The following is an 18,868-nucleotide window of genomic DNA, read 5'->3' on the forward strand; positions in this document are numbered from 1 at the left end:
AAGGTGTAACAAAAAATTAGGGCAATAGTATAATTAAATTTTTTTTAAAATATAAATTTTAAAAGATTTATATGAAGACTTTTTATCAGTCTAAGAAACCTCACATAGAAAACAGCTTCAACATTTGGTTTAAAAGGTTCGAAAAATATTTCTTTCTCCTCTGTTTTTGTTAATTTTCCAGCAAACATTAGCTACACTCCTACACTTGGTTTAAAAGGAGTACACACAATCTTCAGCATGTGAGGTCTAAAAATGAGTAAGAACAATTTTTTTTTTTTTTTGTCTGTGTTGAATTTAGTTTTTATGAAGGAATTTTATTTTTAAATTGAATTAAATTGATTAATTTTATCTTCAACATTTAATGTTTTAGGTGTTGAGATCTTGCGTTGAGCCCGGGTCAAGAATTTAATGGATTGCGAGTTTGAGAGTTTAACCCAAGTTTATAGGGTTCACTCAGGCTTCTTTGGTGTTTTTGTTTCTTTTTTTAAGCTCTTTTCTTTTTTCATATTTCAACCTTTAACATTCTTTTTTACTCCCTTTCTATAAGATTTATCTTTTTTTTTTTTTAAATAACAAGGATTGCCTAAAAGGTTTTTTTTTTTTTTTTTGTAAATTTTGCTTCTTTAAAAGGAATGTTTTTTAATTAAATTAATTTTTTTGATTTCATCCTCTTTCATTTAATTTGAGGCAATACATGAGAGAATTTTGTTTTTTTAATTAAGTTTTTTGAAAATTGGTATTCTTTTTGTTTTCTACGTTTTTTTTTCTATAAAGTTATCTTGATATTATGTCTCAAGTCATGGATTCAACAGATTTACAAAGTTTGGCTCAGGTTTTTATTTCATTTCTTTCTATTTTTTTTTATCTCAAGTTAATGATCAAAATCTTAATTTTTTTAAAAAATTGCATCGTCAATAGTGTTTTTTTTTACTATTTTTTTTTTTTTCTAAATCTACATTTCTTTCTCTAATTTCATACTTCAACATTTAGTTTATTGAAGACCGAGTTTAATAATTTATTGTGGTTTATTTTATATATGGTTAGCTTAGTCTCTTTACATTATAAACTAAAAGAGATGGTAAATTTACTATTTACCACCTCATAAAACACTATTCATTTCAATAATTTTTTTTTTGTTTTCTAAATCTATATTTTTTTCCCTAATTTCATATTTCAACATTTAGTTTATTGGAGTCGGCTTGATAATTTATCATAGTTTGATTATATATGGTTAGCTAAGCCTAATAACTCGTATTATGGGTTTTCACGAGTTAGCTAATTTTTTTTTTTGTCTTTTTTATAATTGGTATTTTTATAATTTTATCATTCAACATTGGTGTTGTAACCCATTTTTGGGTCCCCGCAAAAAAATAAAATAAATAGCCAAAGAAGGTTAGAAAAATAACAGGAGGCAGAAGCGCTTAGAAAATGATCAGAAAATTGGTCAAGGAATATAAAAATACAAAGATTGGATAAAAATACAAAGATTGGATTTTTTGGTAGTATATTCTTGAAGGATGAGGGCCATGTTTAGAAGGGAATTTTGAATTTTGAGGAGAAAAAGCCCAAATTTGGATGTTTATGAACTTAATTGAATTTTTAATTGGATTTATAGGGGATTTGATTGCAAGAAAAATTGATTTTTAAGTCAATTTGGGCTTTAAATAGAAGAAATTTAAGTTCTGGGGCCAAATTATATTTTTTAGGATTTTATTAAGTCAAATCAGGGGCTTAATTGCATAAATATTGAAGTTTAATGGCCAATTAGGGGTTTAATTGTTGAAAATCCGAAACCAGGGACCAATTTGAAAAATGCGCAAAGATAGGGGGGCTGTTTGAAATTGATTGAGGGGCCTAATTGAAGAAATTGGAAGTTTATTGATCAATTGAGGGCTAAATTGCATAAATCAGAGGCCAAGGACTAAAGTGGAAAAGGCGGACAACTAGGCGGACGAGACCGAAATTGGCAGGGACGCAATTGAAAGGAACAAAAATAATTGGGGGACTGATGTGAACATTGGCGCGTTTCTGGCGCCACATTTAAATGAAACAACGCGTTTTCTCCAAAACGACGCCATTTCATGCGTTTAAAAAAAAAAAAAAGAATAGAGACCAAACGGTGCCGTTTCGAACGGCACTGTTTCTCTTCTTCTTCCCCCCCGCGGGCGTAGCAGAGGAGAGGAAAACCAGGGTTTTTGTCCCCGCCTCTCTCCTCACGTGCCATGGCCCGACGCCCCGATATGCCTATAAATAGAGAAGAAGTAGAGTGAGAAGGGGAGGAGGACAAACGAAAAGAGGGACCCGAGAAAGAAAGAAAAAAAAAACCGAGACAGTGAGAGAGAGAGAGACCGAAGGAGAGAGAAACCATAAAACTTCAGAAACAGCGACTGAAAACCCAGGGGGAGAAGCTTGGGATAGTTGAAACCGAGAGGGGACTCAAGAATTTGAAACAGAAGCAAACGAACCGAAGGAGTTGGTCTCGGTCCTCTTGGAAACCACCGTGAGCTAAGCCGCTGCCACCGCCGCCTCTGCCAGCAAGCCGCCGTCTCCGCTGCGCCAGGTACGCCATCCTGACCCCCGTGCGTTTTCTTTTGAGGCTGGCATTGTTTGGCCTCCTGCATGCAGAATCGTTTCTGCATGCATGGAGGCACGGGGGGGAAAATATTTCCCCCCGTTCATTCTTTCTTTCTTTTGGGCCAGACAGGGTCTGGCCCAATGATTTGGGTCTGGGCCGGTCCGACCCAGATTGCGGGTCCGGCCCGTTCCGGCCCAGATCAAGACCAGATATTGTTGGGCCGAGTTCGGCCTAACGTTTTTGGGGCTGGAGTCCGGCCTAGTTAGTTGGGCCGGCCCAGCCCATTTAATATATTAATATTATATTATTGTATTATTATATTATGTACATATATATATATATTTTTTTTTATTTAAAAAATAAAAATAAAAAATGCCAAAAATCTAAAAAATATATTGTTGTTTGCTTTTCAATATATATATATATATATATATATATATATATATATATATTTGTTTTTTGTTTTTTATATACATTGATTTTTTTTTACTATGGGGATATAATTTCAGTGTTTAAAAACACCCATTTTTGTAAAAAAAAAAAAAAACATATTTTCTTGCGTGTTGCATACGGCCAATACTCTAACATGTTTTGAATTTTTCTTTTTATATATAAAAAATATTGGAAGCTTTGAAGGTGTGTTTTCGCATAGATTTCTTAAACACAAATTATTTTCTTGTATTTGTGGATTTTACAACATGTTTGTAAAACTCCAAAGGGTATTGGCCAATATTCCAAAAACTATAAAAATTTTATTTTGGGAGGAGAAATTGTATTTATTATTCACCGCTAATGTTTGGATGAAGAAATCTTTAAAAGGATGAACATCCAAAATATTATTGGGAGTAATAAATCGGTACACATGTTTGAAAGAAGCTTTGATTGTAATCGAGGACATTTCAAAAATTTTAATTTTTTCCACGGTTTACGAGTCGTGAAAGTATAAAATTGTTTTTTAAGAACTGTGAAATTTTCTTCGTTCTTTTTTCCTTTTCCTTGCGATTTACGAGTCGCCAACTCCTGAAATACTAAGGGAAAAATGAGCTTTCAAAGCACATGGAATCTCCTTCGGTTTCTATCCAAAATAAATTGACGGGTTTAGAAGACACCAACACCATAGACTATAGAGCAAACCAAACACCAAGCAGCTTACCTTAGGTAGGGCGTACTAGGGGTGCTAGTACCTTCCCTTTACGCAACCAGTCCCTTGCCTTAGAATCTCTGAAAGACCAGTTAGGGTTCCTAGTGACCAAATACTAGGTGGCGACTCCAAAGAACCAAATCATTAGAACACAACGAAAATCGCCAACCGATGCCGCGCATTCTTATTTTTTGAGGGGTGTGACAGAATGGCGACTCCGCTGGGGAGCCTTGGACTAAGCTTGTTTTTTTTGTTTGTTTATGCTATGTGTTATTGGTTTTTGTTTTCTTACGTTGCTTTGTTTAAAAAGCTTTAGCATACATCTTTACATTCTATCGTACATGGCATGGTCATGCATCACTTTACTATTGTTATTTTGTTTTGAGCGCACACACATGTAACTTTAAGGTTAAGTGGGGGACTAGCAGCTTGCCTTATGACTTGAGTCAAGGTTTAAGTTTGTGTAAACCCCAACTCTTTGCTGAGTGTTTAGACTGATTGTGATTGGTATACGTGTCATCCCACTATCTGCTGGACCTCCATATCGCCTTTACGAGGGTGGTCACTGGAATAGCAAGAGACCCTCTTTTTTTAGAGACCTAATAGTAAACCTACCCTATGTGTCACGTAAAAGAACTAGAACCTATCCTTAGGGTGTATGTTCCGATATATCTTTTGCATCAAAACAAGACTAACCCCCCATGCATTTTGAAATGCAGGATCTGTGAATGAAATGACCATCATCAAATCTTCCATCGTAGAGTATGGAAAGAATTCTGAACTGTCACAATTGACTGAGGAGACTGCCTTAGAAGCGATGCTAAGAAGATGTCACCAATCAAGAACCTGAATTGCATAGTGAATGAGGTAGACAAGTTAACGACTCATTTTCAGAATGTGGATAAAGATGCATTTTTTAGGAAATACGGACGTTTGATGGAAATCGCAAAGGTAGAAGTTTTAAGCCCAGCTGTGCGAGCCTTAGTTCATTTTTGGGATCCAGACTACCGATGTTTCTCCTTTGGAAGCATAGACTTGTGCCCCACGATTGAGGAATATGGATTGTTGACCGAGTTTCCCAAAGACCTGTATCGGATTTATTCTCCTTTGAGGTCCGACAAGATCATCCCTGAGCTGTCAAAACTGCTCAGAATCTCCAACTTGGAAAAATTTCTGGAAAAGAATGGTACCGGTTTGAAATGGAGGATGCTAGAGTTGGAAAAGAAGTCAGGAGTAGAAAAAGAGAGATTGAATGCCTTAGGTATATTTGGTCTTGTGTTGTTCCCAAGTCAGACTGGTTTAGTAAGTTTGGAGGCCGCTGCTGCTTATGTGGAGTATGAGAACACACAGATCAATCTAGTGGTTGCTATTTTAGCCGAAACATTTTTGACACTTAACCATTGTAGGAGAGCTGGAAAAGGAGCAATGAGATGCTGCACGCAACTGTTGTATATTTGGATGGTTAGCCATATCGAAACAAAGAAACCTGTCTTCAATAATTTTTGATGGTTCACCCAAAAACCCCTAAAGTTAGTAGAAGAAGAAGAATGGGGAGATCTAGACAACCAGGGTTGGGTTGATAAATTAGAAGGTTTACCTAATAGCAATTTTAAATGGAGAGCCCCATGGGTAATGACAGTGAAGGTCCTAATGAGTTGTGGACAAAGGCGTTGGGTACCATTGGTGGGGATTACGGGTTATGTGAGTTATGCCCCGACTTTAGTGGTAAGACAACTTGGGGGCATGTAGTTTGTTCCCAGGACTATGGGAATTGCTCAATTCTTTGGTCTGTTCAAAGATCCCATGGCAGAAGAAGTTTTGGAGATCATCAAACAAGATTGGAAGCATCTCGTGTTAGTGGAGACATAAGGTTTGAGAGATCCAAGTATGAGCGAAGGATATGTAAAATGGAGAGCCTCAGCTGCTTCAGCCGTGCCTTGCGTAGAAGCTAAATCTCCTCAAGTTGTAAAGGAGCCTATTAAGAGAAAAAGGGTTAATGTTGAAGATGATTCAACTGCTTCAGCCATGCCTCGTGTAGAAGTCAAATCTCCTCAAACTGTAGAGGAACCCATTAAGAAAAGGAGGGTTAACAATGAAGAAGACTTGAGAAGGCAAGTGGAGAAACTACGAATAGAATTGAGCAAAAGCAGAAAAGACAAAGCAATGTTGGAAGAAATGATGATAGAACAGGATAAAATGAGAACATTTCTAGATGAGCAAATACAGTCTAGAGACATGAAAATAACAAAGCTTGAGTCAAAACTGGGTGAGGAGAAGATTGCTAGGGAAAGAAGCGAGAAGGAGCTAAAAGGGGTGAGTTTGGATTGGATGCAAGGTTGCTCTGAACTTGAAGCAATGGAGATGGACTTCAGCGATTGCCAAGAAAGTGCAAAATATTACCAAGAGAAATTTGCGCAAGTGCAATTCGAACTAATGGATAGGATTGGGAAGTACGAGGATTTGAATAAGAGATATATGGAGTTGGAAAATGAAAGGGGAGATTTCAAGGATGTCAAAACAGAGTTAGTGGTGAAGAAGAATGAGATAAAAGTCATGAGGATAAAACTTGACAAAGAACGCGAAAAGGTGAAGTATCTAGACGAGAAGCTAGTAGCAATGGAAAAGCACAAGGATCAAATCGACACCAACAACACGGCTTTGAACAGAACCAACATGTTGCTCATAGAAAAAATGACCAAAACAGATGAGCAAATGGACGAAGCTGCCGCACACGCTCGAATTATTAGAATAAATACACGTAATGTGGGAGGAGACATCATTCGCTATCGCCGAAGCCTAGCTGAAACCGATGCCTTTCTAGGGAAGATTGAGAACCGCGGTTTTGCTTTCTTACCGTTGGCTAAAGAGTTTAGGGAGGAGAGGGATTAGCAATGTTGTATTTCTTTTATTTCTAATGTATTTTTATCCAAGCATTAATGAAAAGGGCGTTGACCCATCTTCTTATGCAAAATCTGTCTCTTGGTGAACATGATTCAAGCAAACGACTCGAAAGGCAGAACTCCTATCAAAGCAATGTGACAAGAGAATACTTATAATGAGATGTTTGTTTGTTTCGTTCACAACCATACATCACAATCATGCATCCATCACAATCATACATTTTTCTTATACATCTATGCATGCATCTGCAGATCGTGAAACATAGGTCCTACATCCCGAATCCACCAAACCCGTTCCAGATCAAGAATGGAAAACGAAGAAAGAGCTCAATTAGAGTCACACTACCAGACCGAGTTGGAATCTGTGAAAAATGAAGTTTCTGGGCTAACCAATCTGCTTGAGCAACTTTTAAGAGCCAAGAACGGGGAGGGAACATCCACCCAACCACCTATAGGAGCACCGTCAGTCCATGTCCCGGGGTTATCTCAAAACTTGGGGGCAGATTCAGCGACGGGGCAGCACTTTGCACCTGCTATTCCCATTCAGCCCCCTCAAGCTCATATAACTGTAGATTTAACAGCCGAGGGGCCTTCCGATAATAGGTCCACTGGTTTTGTGAATGATGACAAGATATCAGCATTAGAAGAAAGGTTAAGAGTAGTCGAGGGAAATGATTGGTTTGACCCCATGCGAGCGTCGGAAATATGCTTGGTACCTAACCTAACGGTACCAAAAGATTTTAGGATACCAGAGTTTATAAGGTACACTGGGTTGGAATGCCCAAACACTCACCTTCGATCTTATTGCAATAAGATGGCTGAAGTGATTCACGACGATAAGTTAATGATCTACTTTTTCCAAGACAGTCTATCGGGATCTGCGCTAAGTTGGTACATGAGGCTGGATAATGTCAAGATTAAGAAATGGAAGGACTTAGTAGAGGCTTTCCTAAGGCAATACAAGTTCAATTTGGAAATTGCTCCAGATCGAACGAGCCTCATGTCAATGGAAAAGAGAAGCCAAGAGTCAGTGAGGGCTTATGCGTAAAGATGGAGGGACGAGGCCACGCACGTGCAACCCCCTTTGATAGAAACGGAGATGGTGACTTTGTTCGCCAATACATTCAAGGCACCCTATTATGAGCATTTAATGGGTAGCTCATCTCAACATTTCTATGATGTTGTACGTGTGGCGGAAAGGATAGAGCAAGGAATTAAAGCAGGGCGCATAACGGAGCCTTTAGAGAAGAAAGGTTTTATGGGAAGGAAAAGAGAAGGGGACGTTAACAATTTGGAAGGCGGGTACAAAGGCAAAAAAGTAAATTTCCACAGCCCACAAGCACCTACCTCTCAATTCCCACGCGTAAACTTCAACCAATCTTTTTCACCTAACCGAACAAATAACCAACCAAACTACCAAAATCACTACCAAAGACCCCACTCAGGATACACTTCAGAACAACTACCGCCGTTACCCATGCCTTTGAAGGACATGTATGCCAAACTTTTGAGCATTGGACAAGTAGCTCCTATCCCTAAACTACCACTACAACCACCATTCCCAATTTGGTACAAGCCCGATTTGACTTGCAAGTACCATGGGGGTAATCCCGGGCATGGGATTGAAACCTGCTATGCATTCAAGAAGAGGTTATTGGAGCTTATTAAGTTGGGTTGGGTATCCTTCGAAGACAAGCCCAATGTTAATTCAAACCCATTGCCTAAACATGCTCCAAATAGTGGTGGAATAGGCATGATCGAAGTGGGGAATCAAGGCAAGGTGTTGAGGGTGCCGAAGAAAAGGTTGTACGACATGTTAGTACAATCAGGATTGCTAGAGGCAAAGATGGTAAGGCAATTGGAGAGAGATGACTACTGTGAGTTTCACGGAAGAGATGGACATCACATTGAGGATTGCGCCGAGTTTTGCGAAAAGATCGCAAAAATGTTGAAGATGGGACAATTGAGGATTGAACCCATGGAGAGCAAGTGTGAGGTGAGCATGATGGAAGGTGAAGATGAGATGGCAGGAGTTTGCAGGGTCCAACAGACTGCTAATGGGCCCCCAAGGCTTATCTTGATCAAACCGTCTTGCACAAAAGAGAATCACAATGCCATGCCATATAATTATGGGTATGCATCTAACATTCGAGCGCCTCTTCCTTTGTTCCAGAAAGAGATAGGTGGTTTGACCAGGAGTGGTCGTTGCTTTACGCCTAAAGAATGGAGGAAGGAAAAGGGTAAAGAAGTGGTCGATCTGGACAAAGTACCATAAGTTAATAAGCCGGTAACAGAAGAGGAGTCGAATGAGTTTTTAAAGTTGATCAAGCATAACAAATATTGCATAGTGGATCAACTAAAAAAGACTCCAGCTCGGATCTCCCTTATGTCTCTGATACTCAGCTCTGAGCCTCATCGAAATGCCTTGCAAAAGGTATTGAATGAGGCATATGTACCCCAGGACATTGAGCACAAAACCATGGAGCATTTAGTGGGGAGGATCCATGCAACTAATTACCTCTACTTCACGGCTGATGAGCTTGATGCTGAAGGTACCGGACACAACAAGCCTCTATACATTACTGTTAGGTGCAAAGACTGCCTCATAGGGAAGGTGCTCGTCGATAATGGCTCGTCCCTCAACGTATTGCCAAAGCACATTCTGGAGGAAATGCCAATTGATGAATCCCATATGAATCCAAGTACTATGATAGCCAGAGCATATGATGGCTCACCTAGGCCAATACTTGGGACTTTAGAAGTAGAGCTATATGTGGGACCGCAAATGTTCCTAGTGACACTTCAGGTCATGGATATCCACCCTTCCTATAGCATGTTGTTGGGAAGACCTTGGATCCACGCGGCGGGGGCAGTAGCTTCATCATTGCACCAATGTCTGAAGTACATCATGAATGGGATGTTAGTAACCATCAAGGCTGAGGAGGCAATATCCATGACAAAGAATGTGGCTGTGCCTTTCATCGAAGCGGAGGATTGCAAGGATAACAATATCCATGCTTTTGAGATCGTGAACACCGACTGGGTACCAGAGAACACCGTGCTAAGAAGGCCAAGGATCTCAGAAGCAGCAAGGATGGCGAGTCTATGTTTTTTGAACCGTGGGGTCCCACGTCGATATAACCTCGCTTGCGGAATACCAGAAGGGGCTAATCCGACAAGGAAGAGAAAGACTGATCAAAGATTCGGGCTAGGATATCAACCTAACCAAGAGGATTATCATTGGGCTGCTGATCGGAGAAGGACAAGAAGGATGGCTAGAATTAAAGGAGGAGATCTTGAAGAAGAACAGCTGGAAATCCCTCCCCTTCGTGTATCATTCCCAAGGGCTGTATACATAGTGCAACATGATAAGGGAGCTGAAAGCCTGGGTCTAGAGCTGGCAGGTATGAGCATAAACACCTTGGAGGGAAAGGAGAAGGAAAAAGGTGAAGCGAAAGAAATAGCGGGAAAAGAAGATGAAGTGCTGCCACAACTGACGATCCATACGCTAGAAGAAGTCTCCGCCAAGACCTTTGTGTGCAAGTTGGCTCAAGGCGAAAAGTTCCAGAATTGGGTGATCCAAGAAGCTCCAGTGGTTTTCAAAATGTAAACCAACTTTGTTTGCCTTAAAAATGTTTTTGTCATTGGCTTATGTTTGCTTTATTTTCTCTAGTTGACAATCAAGGCTCATGATGTCAGCAAGATTCTATGTTTGTCTTGTAGCCCACCTTTTCCTTTGAATGAATATGAGATCATGCACTTTTTTTTTCAAAATTGTTTTTATATATATATGCATTTACACCAAGCACTTCCCACTTTCAGGAATCCTGAAAGCGGATCTCCTACAACATCACATACATCTAGCATCAAGAATAAATGGCCAAACTTGAACGAGCATGTAATATCTATGGAAGAAGAAGAGTGGGATGAAAGCAATATCAGTGAATTCACCAGGCTAGTAGAACAACAGGAATAGACTTGGAAGCCTGCCGCCGAGGAACTCGAAACCATCAATGTGGGTAATGGTCAGCTTAAGAAAGAGTTGAAAATAGGTACCCTAATTACTTCTGAACAAAGGATAAAAATGATCACCCTATTACAAGAATATTCAGATGTCTTTGCTTGGTCCTATGAAGATATGCCCGGTTTGGATACAAGTATTGTAGAACACAAGATACCGTTGGAAGAAGGTTATAAGCCAGTCAAGCAGAAACTAAGGAGGGCACACCCGGACGTCTGGATCAAGGTCAAGGCAGAACTCGAAAAGCAATGGGATGCTAGCTTTCTAGAAGTAGTTAGATATCCACAAGGGGTATCTAACATTGTTGTGGTGCCTAAGAAGGAAGGGAAGATTAGAGTTTGTGTGGATTTTCGGAATTTGAATAGAGCCAGCCCTAAGGATGATTTTCCTCTACCACACATAGATGTTTTAGTGGATAATGCTGCTCGAAGTTCCACTTATTCCTTTATGGACGGTTTTTCGGGATACAATCAAATAAAAATGGCTCCAGAGGATAAGGCGAAAACAACTTTTGTCATACCTTGGGGGACCTACTGCTACAAGGTCATGCCATTTGGGTTAAAGAACGCAGGTGCAATATATCAAAGAGCAATGGTGACTTTATTCCACGACATGATGCACAAAGAAATTGAGGTGCATGTAGATGATAAGATTGCCAAGTCTAAAAAGGGACAGGATCATGTGGAAGTTTTGAGGAAATTATTCGAGAGGTTGAGGAAGTATGAACTAAGGCTTAATCCTGCAAAATGTTCATTCGGAGTTAAATCGGGCAAGCTGTTAGGATTTGTGGTAAGCGATAGAGGTATAGAGGTAGATCCAGATAAAGTAAGGGCCATTCAAGCTATGTCATCCCCTAAGACGGAGAAAGAAGTAAGAGGATTCTTGGGAAGGTTGAATTACATTGCTCGATTTATAGCTCAACTAACAACAACATGCGAGCCTATATTCTGACTACTAAGGAAAAAGAATCCTGGAACCTGGAATGAGGAGTGTGAGGAGGCATTCAATAAAATCAAGCATTATTTACAAAATCCACCTCTACTGGTGCCTCCTGTATCAGGGAAACCTCTAGTATTATATCTAACCGTAACTAAAGTAGCCATGGGATGTGTATTGGGTCAGCATGATGAAACCGGAAGGAAGGAAAGAGCTATTTATTACTTGAGCAAGAAATTCACTAAGTGTGAGGCCAGATACACGGAGATAGAAAAACTTTGTTGTGCGTTGGTGTGGGCGGCAAAGAGGTTGCGACATTACATGTTATACTATACCACTTGGTTGATTTCAAAATTGGATCCCCTGAGGTACATTTGTAACAAGCCTTTTCTCTCAAGTCGAATTGCGAGGTGGCAGGTTTTATTAGCAGAATATGACATAGTGTACATGACAAGGAAAGCCGTAAAAGGGAGTGCAATCGCGGACCATCTGGCCGATAATGCTATTGAAGATTACGAATCTTTGGATTTTGATTTCCCTGATGAAGATATATTGTCAATAGAAAAGGAAGAAGAGAAGACAAATTGGTGGACCATGTTTTTTGACGGGGCAGCAAATGTATATGGTAACGGGGCAGGGGCGGTAATAATCTCTCCTAATAAGAAACAATACCCAGTTTCGGTCAAACTACATTTCGAGTGCACCAACAATACAACTGAGTATGAAGCTTGTATACTCGGTTTAGAAGCGGCATTGGAGTTAAAGATAAAGAAGATAGATGTATATGGGGATTCAATGTTGATCATCTGCCAGGTCAAAGGGGAATGGCAAACCAAAGAAGAAAAGTTGAGGCCGTACCAGGAATACCTGTCCATGCTAGCAAAGGAATTTGAAGAAATTAGATTCACCCATCTGGGAAGGGAGGGGAACCATTTTGCGGATGCTTTGGCTACACTAGCTGCTATGACTACCATTGACCTCAAGTGCAAGGTACAACCGGTACACATTGATATTAGAAACGATCCAGCGCACTGTTGTTTAGTTGAAGGAGAGATGGATGGACAACCGTGGTATTACGATATCAAGAATCTTGTACAGAATCAGGAATATCCGGTGGGAGCTTCTAAAACGGATAAGAAAACCTTGAGAAGGTTGGCTATAGGCTTCTATTTAGATGGAGAGATTTTGTATAAAAGATCATTTGATGGAACCCTGTTAAGGTGTTTGGATGAGGCAGATGCTAGAAAGGCACTAAGAGAGGTCCATGAGGGGATTTGCTCAACCCATGCCAGCGGGCATATGATGGCAAGGAAAATCCAAAGGGCTGGTTATTTTTGGATGACACTAGAAAAAGATTGTATCGACTATGTCAGAAAATGTCACAAATGTCAAATTTACAGTGACAAGGTCAATATGCCACCAGCTCCTCTGTTTAACTTAACATCTCCATGGCCCTTCGCGATGTGGGGAATTGACGTGATTGGATCTGTAAACCCAAAAGCGAGCAATGGTCATAGATTTATCCTCGTGGCTATTGACTACTTCACAAAATGGGTAGAAGCCGGGTCATTTGCTCATGTGACACAAAAAGTGGTAAAGAAATTTATTGAGAGAGATTTGATATGTCGGTATGGTCCACCAGAAAAGATTATAACTGATAATGCCCAGAATTTCAACGGCAAGATGATAATAGAGCTCTGCACTAAATGGAAAATCAAGCATTCCAATTCTTCGCCATATAGACCAAAGATGAATGGGGCGGTAGAAGCTGCTAACAAGAATGTCAAAAAGATTATTCAGAAGATGGTAGTCACCTATAAGGATTGGCATGAGATGTTGCCATTTGCCCTTCATGCATATCGCACCGCAGTTCGAACCTCGACAGGGACTACCCCATATTCGTTGGTGTACGGTATGGAGGCAGTGATGCCTTTGGAAGTGGAAATCCCGTCGTTAAGAGTGTTAATAGATTCTGAGTTAGAAGAGGCCGAGTGGGCCAGAGTGAGACACGAGCAACTGAACTTGATCAGTGAAAAGAGGATGGCCGCAATATGTCATCACCAACTTTACCAGAAACGAATGGCTAAGGCGTATGATAAGAAGGTTAGACCACGGTTGTTTCAAGAAGGGGATCTAGTATTGAAGAAAATATTGTCATTACCCGGAGATGATCAAAGCAAATGGGCACCAAATTATAAGGGTCCTTATGTAGTAACAAAGGCATTCTCAGGAGGAGCGTTGAAATTAGCTAGAATGGATGGAGAAGACCTAGCTCGACCTGTGAATTCTGACTCTGTAAAAAGATATTACGCTTGATGTAGTTCCCTAAATCAATAAAGCAAAGTTTGGCCATTGATTTCTTTCCTTTTGTGCATTGATCTCACAACAATCATTTTGCATTAATCCTAACAGTGCATCTCATCACTCATTTTAGCATCGACTGAACTATTTCTTCTCTAATATAAAAGCTCAAACTAGGATCACACCCCTACACTGGGGGCAATACAAGATGTTTTATGAAAAGTTTTATGGAAGCCCTAAAACCAAGCTAAAGCATTTGACAAAAGCATGACATAAAGGCAATAACAAGTCTTACATTTTGAGAAAAGGACTACTTGAGGAAAGTAAAAAAAAACTTCTTCTCCAAGAATATGATAAGTAAAAAGGCAACACGAGAGATGAATCCAACATACGACTTCAAAAGCAAAGTTCATGTTAAGAGGGAGTCTCATGAACTAGAAGAAGAGGATGGGGCCTATGTTTCAAAACCAGGTACGAATGCATGCATTGCATCTAATCATAAATCATTGCATATATGTTTTTTGGATCGTTACAGGAGGAGATCTTAGCGCATTCCAATAAGATTGTGGACGAAGAAAGAATCATTAAGTTGAGTCTAGAACAACAAGAAGAGAAGATAATATTTTTCAAATCCTACCAGCAGGAAGAACGACATCGATAACAATCGGTAAAAGGGAATTGTCAGATGGGATTCCAAGTTGTTTGATTAAAAGAGATCGCCAGAAGGGATCTCGTATTTCGATGAAGGTCGCCAGAAGGGACTTCATATTTCAGCTTTGAATAAAAGGAATCGCCAGATGGGATTCCAAGTTATTTGAGATCGCCAGAAGGGATCTCGTGTTTCACTATTTAGGGGTCGCCAGATGGGACCTCGTATTTCATGTTGAATAAAAGGAATCGTCAGATGGGATTCCAAGTTGTTTGAGATCGCCAGAAGGGATCTCGTGTTTCACTATTTGGAGGTCGCCAGATGGGACCTCGTATGTCTTTTGGTTAAAAGGAATCGCCAGATGGGATTCCAGGTTGCTTGAGATCGCCAGAAGGGATCTTGTGTTTCACTATTGTGAAGGTCGCCAGATGGGACCTCACACTTCATGTTGGTTAAAAGGAATCGCCAGATGGGATTCCAGGTTGTTTGAAATCACCAGAAGGGATTTCGTGTTTCACTATTTGGGAGGTCGCCGGATGGGACCTCGTACTTCATGTTTGTTAATAGGAATCGCCAGATGGGATTCCAAGTTTGATTAAAGGAGATCGCCAGAAGGGATCTCGTATTTCAATATTTGTCAAAAAGGGTCGCCAGAAGGGACCTTATATTTTATTTTCGTTAAAGGGAATTGCCAGATGGGATTCCGATGGCCGAAGAGGATTGTTGTAAAGAAAGAGTTTCAGATCGATCAAGCTTCGACCAGATCAGTTTTCGGGAGTTTAGTTTGGATTATCTTTATAAAACTTACTGCGCAAAAACCTTTGCTCCGTAAGCTCTATAATTTTTTTTTTTTCTAAATCTATATTTTTTTCCCTAATTTCATATTTCAACATTTAGTTTATTGGAGTCGGCTTGATAATTTATCATAGTTTGATTATATATGGTTAGCTAAGCCTAATAACTCGTATTATGGGTTTCACGAGTTAGCTAAATTTTTTTTTTGTCTTTTTATAATTGGTATTTTTATAATTTTATCATTCAACATTGGTGTTGTAACCCATTTTTGGGTCCCCGCAAAAAAATAAAATAAATAGCCAAAGAAGGTTAGAAAAATAACAGGAGGCAGAAGCGCTCGGAAAATTATCAGAAAATTGGTCAAGGAATATAAAAATACAAAGATTGGATAAAAATACAAAGATTGGATTTTTTGACAGTATATTCTTGAAGGATGAGGGCCATGTTTAGAAGGGAATTTTGAATTTTGAGGAGAAAAAGCCCCAATTTGGATGTTTATGGACTTAATTGAATTTTTAATTGGATTTATAGGGGATTTGATTGCAAGAAAAATTGATTTTTAAGTCAATTTGGGCTTTAAATAGAAGAAATTTAAGTTCTGGGGCCAAATTATATTTTTTAGGATTTTATTAAGTCAAATCAGGGGCTTAATTGCATAAATATTGAAGTTTAATGGCCAATTAGGGGTTTAATTGTTGAAAATCCGAAACCAGGGACCAATTTGAAAAAGGCGCAAAGATAGGGGGGTTGTTTGGAATTGATTGAGGGGCCTAATTGAAGAAATTGGAAGTTTATTGATCAATTGAGGGCTAAATTGCATAAATCAAAGGCCAAGGACTAAAGTGGAAAAGGCGGACAACTAGGCGGATGAGACCGAAATTGGCAGGGACGCAATTGAAAGGAACAAAAATAATTGGGGGACTAATGTGAACGTTGGCGCGTTTCTGGCGCCACATTTAAATGAAACGGCCCGTTTTCTCCAAAATGACGCCGTTTCATGCGTTTAAAAAAAAGAAAAAAGAAAAAAAGAATAGAGACCAAACGGTGCCGTTTTGAACGGCACTGTTTCTCTTCTTCTTCCCCCCCGCAGGCGTAGCAGAGGAGAGGAAAACCGGGGTTTTTGTCCCCGCCTCTCTCCTCACGTGCCATGGCCCGACGCTCCACACCTTGGGACCCCCAAAACCGAAGCCGCTGGCCGACCACCCGCCACGCCACCGAAACCGAGAGAAGCACCTTGGCAGCGGCGCCTGCCGACCGACCGACCAGCACGCCTCGTTCCCCCATGCATGCCCCGATATGCCTATAAATAGAGAAGAAGCAGAGTGAGAAGGGGAGGAGGACAAACGAAAAGAGGGACCCGAGAAAGAAAGAAAAAAAAAACCGAGACAGTGAGAGAGAGAGAGACCGAAGGAGAGAGAAACCATAAAACTTCAGAAACAGCGACTGAAAACCCAGGGGGAGAAGCTTGGGATAGTTGAAACCGAGAGGGGACTCAAGAATTTGAAACAGAAGCAAACGAACCGAAGGAGTTGGTCTCGATCCTCTTGGAAACCACCGTGAGCTAAGCCGCTGCCACCGCCACCGCCGTCTCCGCTACGCCAGGTACACCATCCTAACCCCCGTGCATTTTCTTTTGAGGCTGGCATTGTTTGGCCTCCTGCATGCAGAATCGTTTCTGCATGCATGGAGGCACGGGGGGGAAAATATTTCCCCCCGTTCATTCTTTCTTTCTTTTGGGCCAGACAGGGTCTGGCCCAATTATTTGGGTCTGCGCCGGTCCGACCCAGATTACGGGTCTGGGCAGGTCCGGCCCAGATCAAGACTAGATATTGTTGGGCCGAGTTCGGCCCAACGTTTTTGGGGATGGAGTCCGGCCCAGTTAGTTGGGCCGGCCCAGCCCATTTAATATATTAATATTATATTATTATATTATGTACATATATATATATATATATTTTATAAAAAAAAAAATTCCAAAAATCTAAAAAATATATTGTTGTTTGCTTTTCATATATATATATATATATATATATATATATATATATATATATATATATATATATATATATATATATTTTTTGTTTTTTATATACATTGATTTTTTTTTACTATGGGGATATAATTTCAGTGTTTAAAAACACCCATTTTCGTCAAAAAAAAAACTATATTTTCTTGCGTGTTGCATACGGCCAATACTCTAACATGTTTTGAATTTTTCTTTTTATATATAAAAAATATTGGAAGCTTTGAAGGTGTGTTTTCGCATAGATTTCTTAAACACAAATTATTTTCTTGCATTTGTGGATTTTACAACATGTTTGTAAAACTCCAAAGGGTATTGGCCAATATTCCAAAAACTATAAAAATTTTATTTTGGGAGGAGAAATTGTATTTATTATTCACCGCTAATATTTGGATGAAGAAATCTTTAAAAGGATGAACATCCAAAATATTATTGGGAGTAATAAATCGGTACACATGTTTGAAAGAAGCTTTGATTGTAATTGAGGACATTTCAAAAATTTTAATTTTTTCCACGGTTTACGAGTCGTGAAAGTATAAAATTGTTTTTTAAGAACTGTGAAATTTTCTTCGTTCTTTGTTCCTTTTCCTTGCGATTTACGAGTCGCCAACTCCTGAAATACTAAGGGAAAAATGAGCTTTCAAAGCACATGGAATCTCCTTCGGTTTCTATCCAAAATAAATTGACGGGTTTAGAAGACACCAACACCATAGACTATAGAGCAAACCAAACACCAAGCAGCTTACCTTAGGTAGGGCGTACTAGGGGTGCTAGTACCTTCCCTTTACGCAACCAGTCCCTTGCCTTAGAATCTCTGAAAGACCAGTTAGGGTTCCTAGTGACCAAATACTAGGTGGCGACTCCAAAGAACCAAATCATTAGAACACAACGAAAATCGCCAGCCGATGCCGCGCATTTTTATTTTTTGAGGGGTGTGACAATTGGGTTGATTATGAATTATGCTTCATGATTTATTTTGGTTTGCTTTTTATGAGGTTATTCTGATTTTATGACTTATGTCGCGTGTTTTGCGAGTTAAGTCGTGTAGACTCAGGTCTTTTATTGTATAATATTTTTATATTGATTTTTTTTTCAATTTCAACCTTTAACAATAAGTTTATTGAAAATTGAGATTTATAATTTATTTTGATTTACTTTCTATAAGATTATCACAATTTCATAACCTTGATTGCGGGTTTCGGAAGTTAATCTTGGTTGAGACTCAAACTATTTTTTTTTTTACTTTCTATGAAAAATCAAAATAGTTTAGTAATCAAAGGGTGCAAAATTGATAACATCCATGTAGTTTAATGGTATATTTTTTTTTTTAAAAAGTAATCATTTTGAAAGTTTTATTAAAAGTTAATTCATGTTTTTACCAATCATTAAAATTGTATTTTGATTCATAAAATCAATGAATTTAATTTAAGCTAACTTTTACGTGATTTAATTAAAAACTTGAATTAGATAAAAAAATTTAATTACAAAATTAACTTATTAAACCAATAATATAATTAAAAGATTCTT

Source organism: Populus alba, chromosome 1 (assembly GCF_005239225.2).
Source record: "Populus alba chromosome 1, ASM523922v2, whole genome shotgun sequence".
NCBI classification, from domain to species: Eukaryota; Viridiplantae; Streptophyta; class Magnoliopsida; order Malpighiales; family Salicaceae; genus Populus; species Populus alba.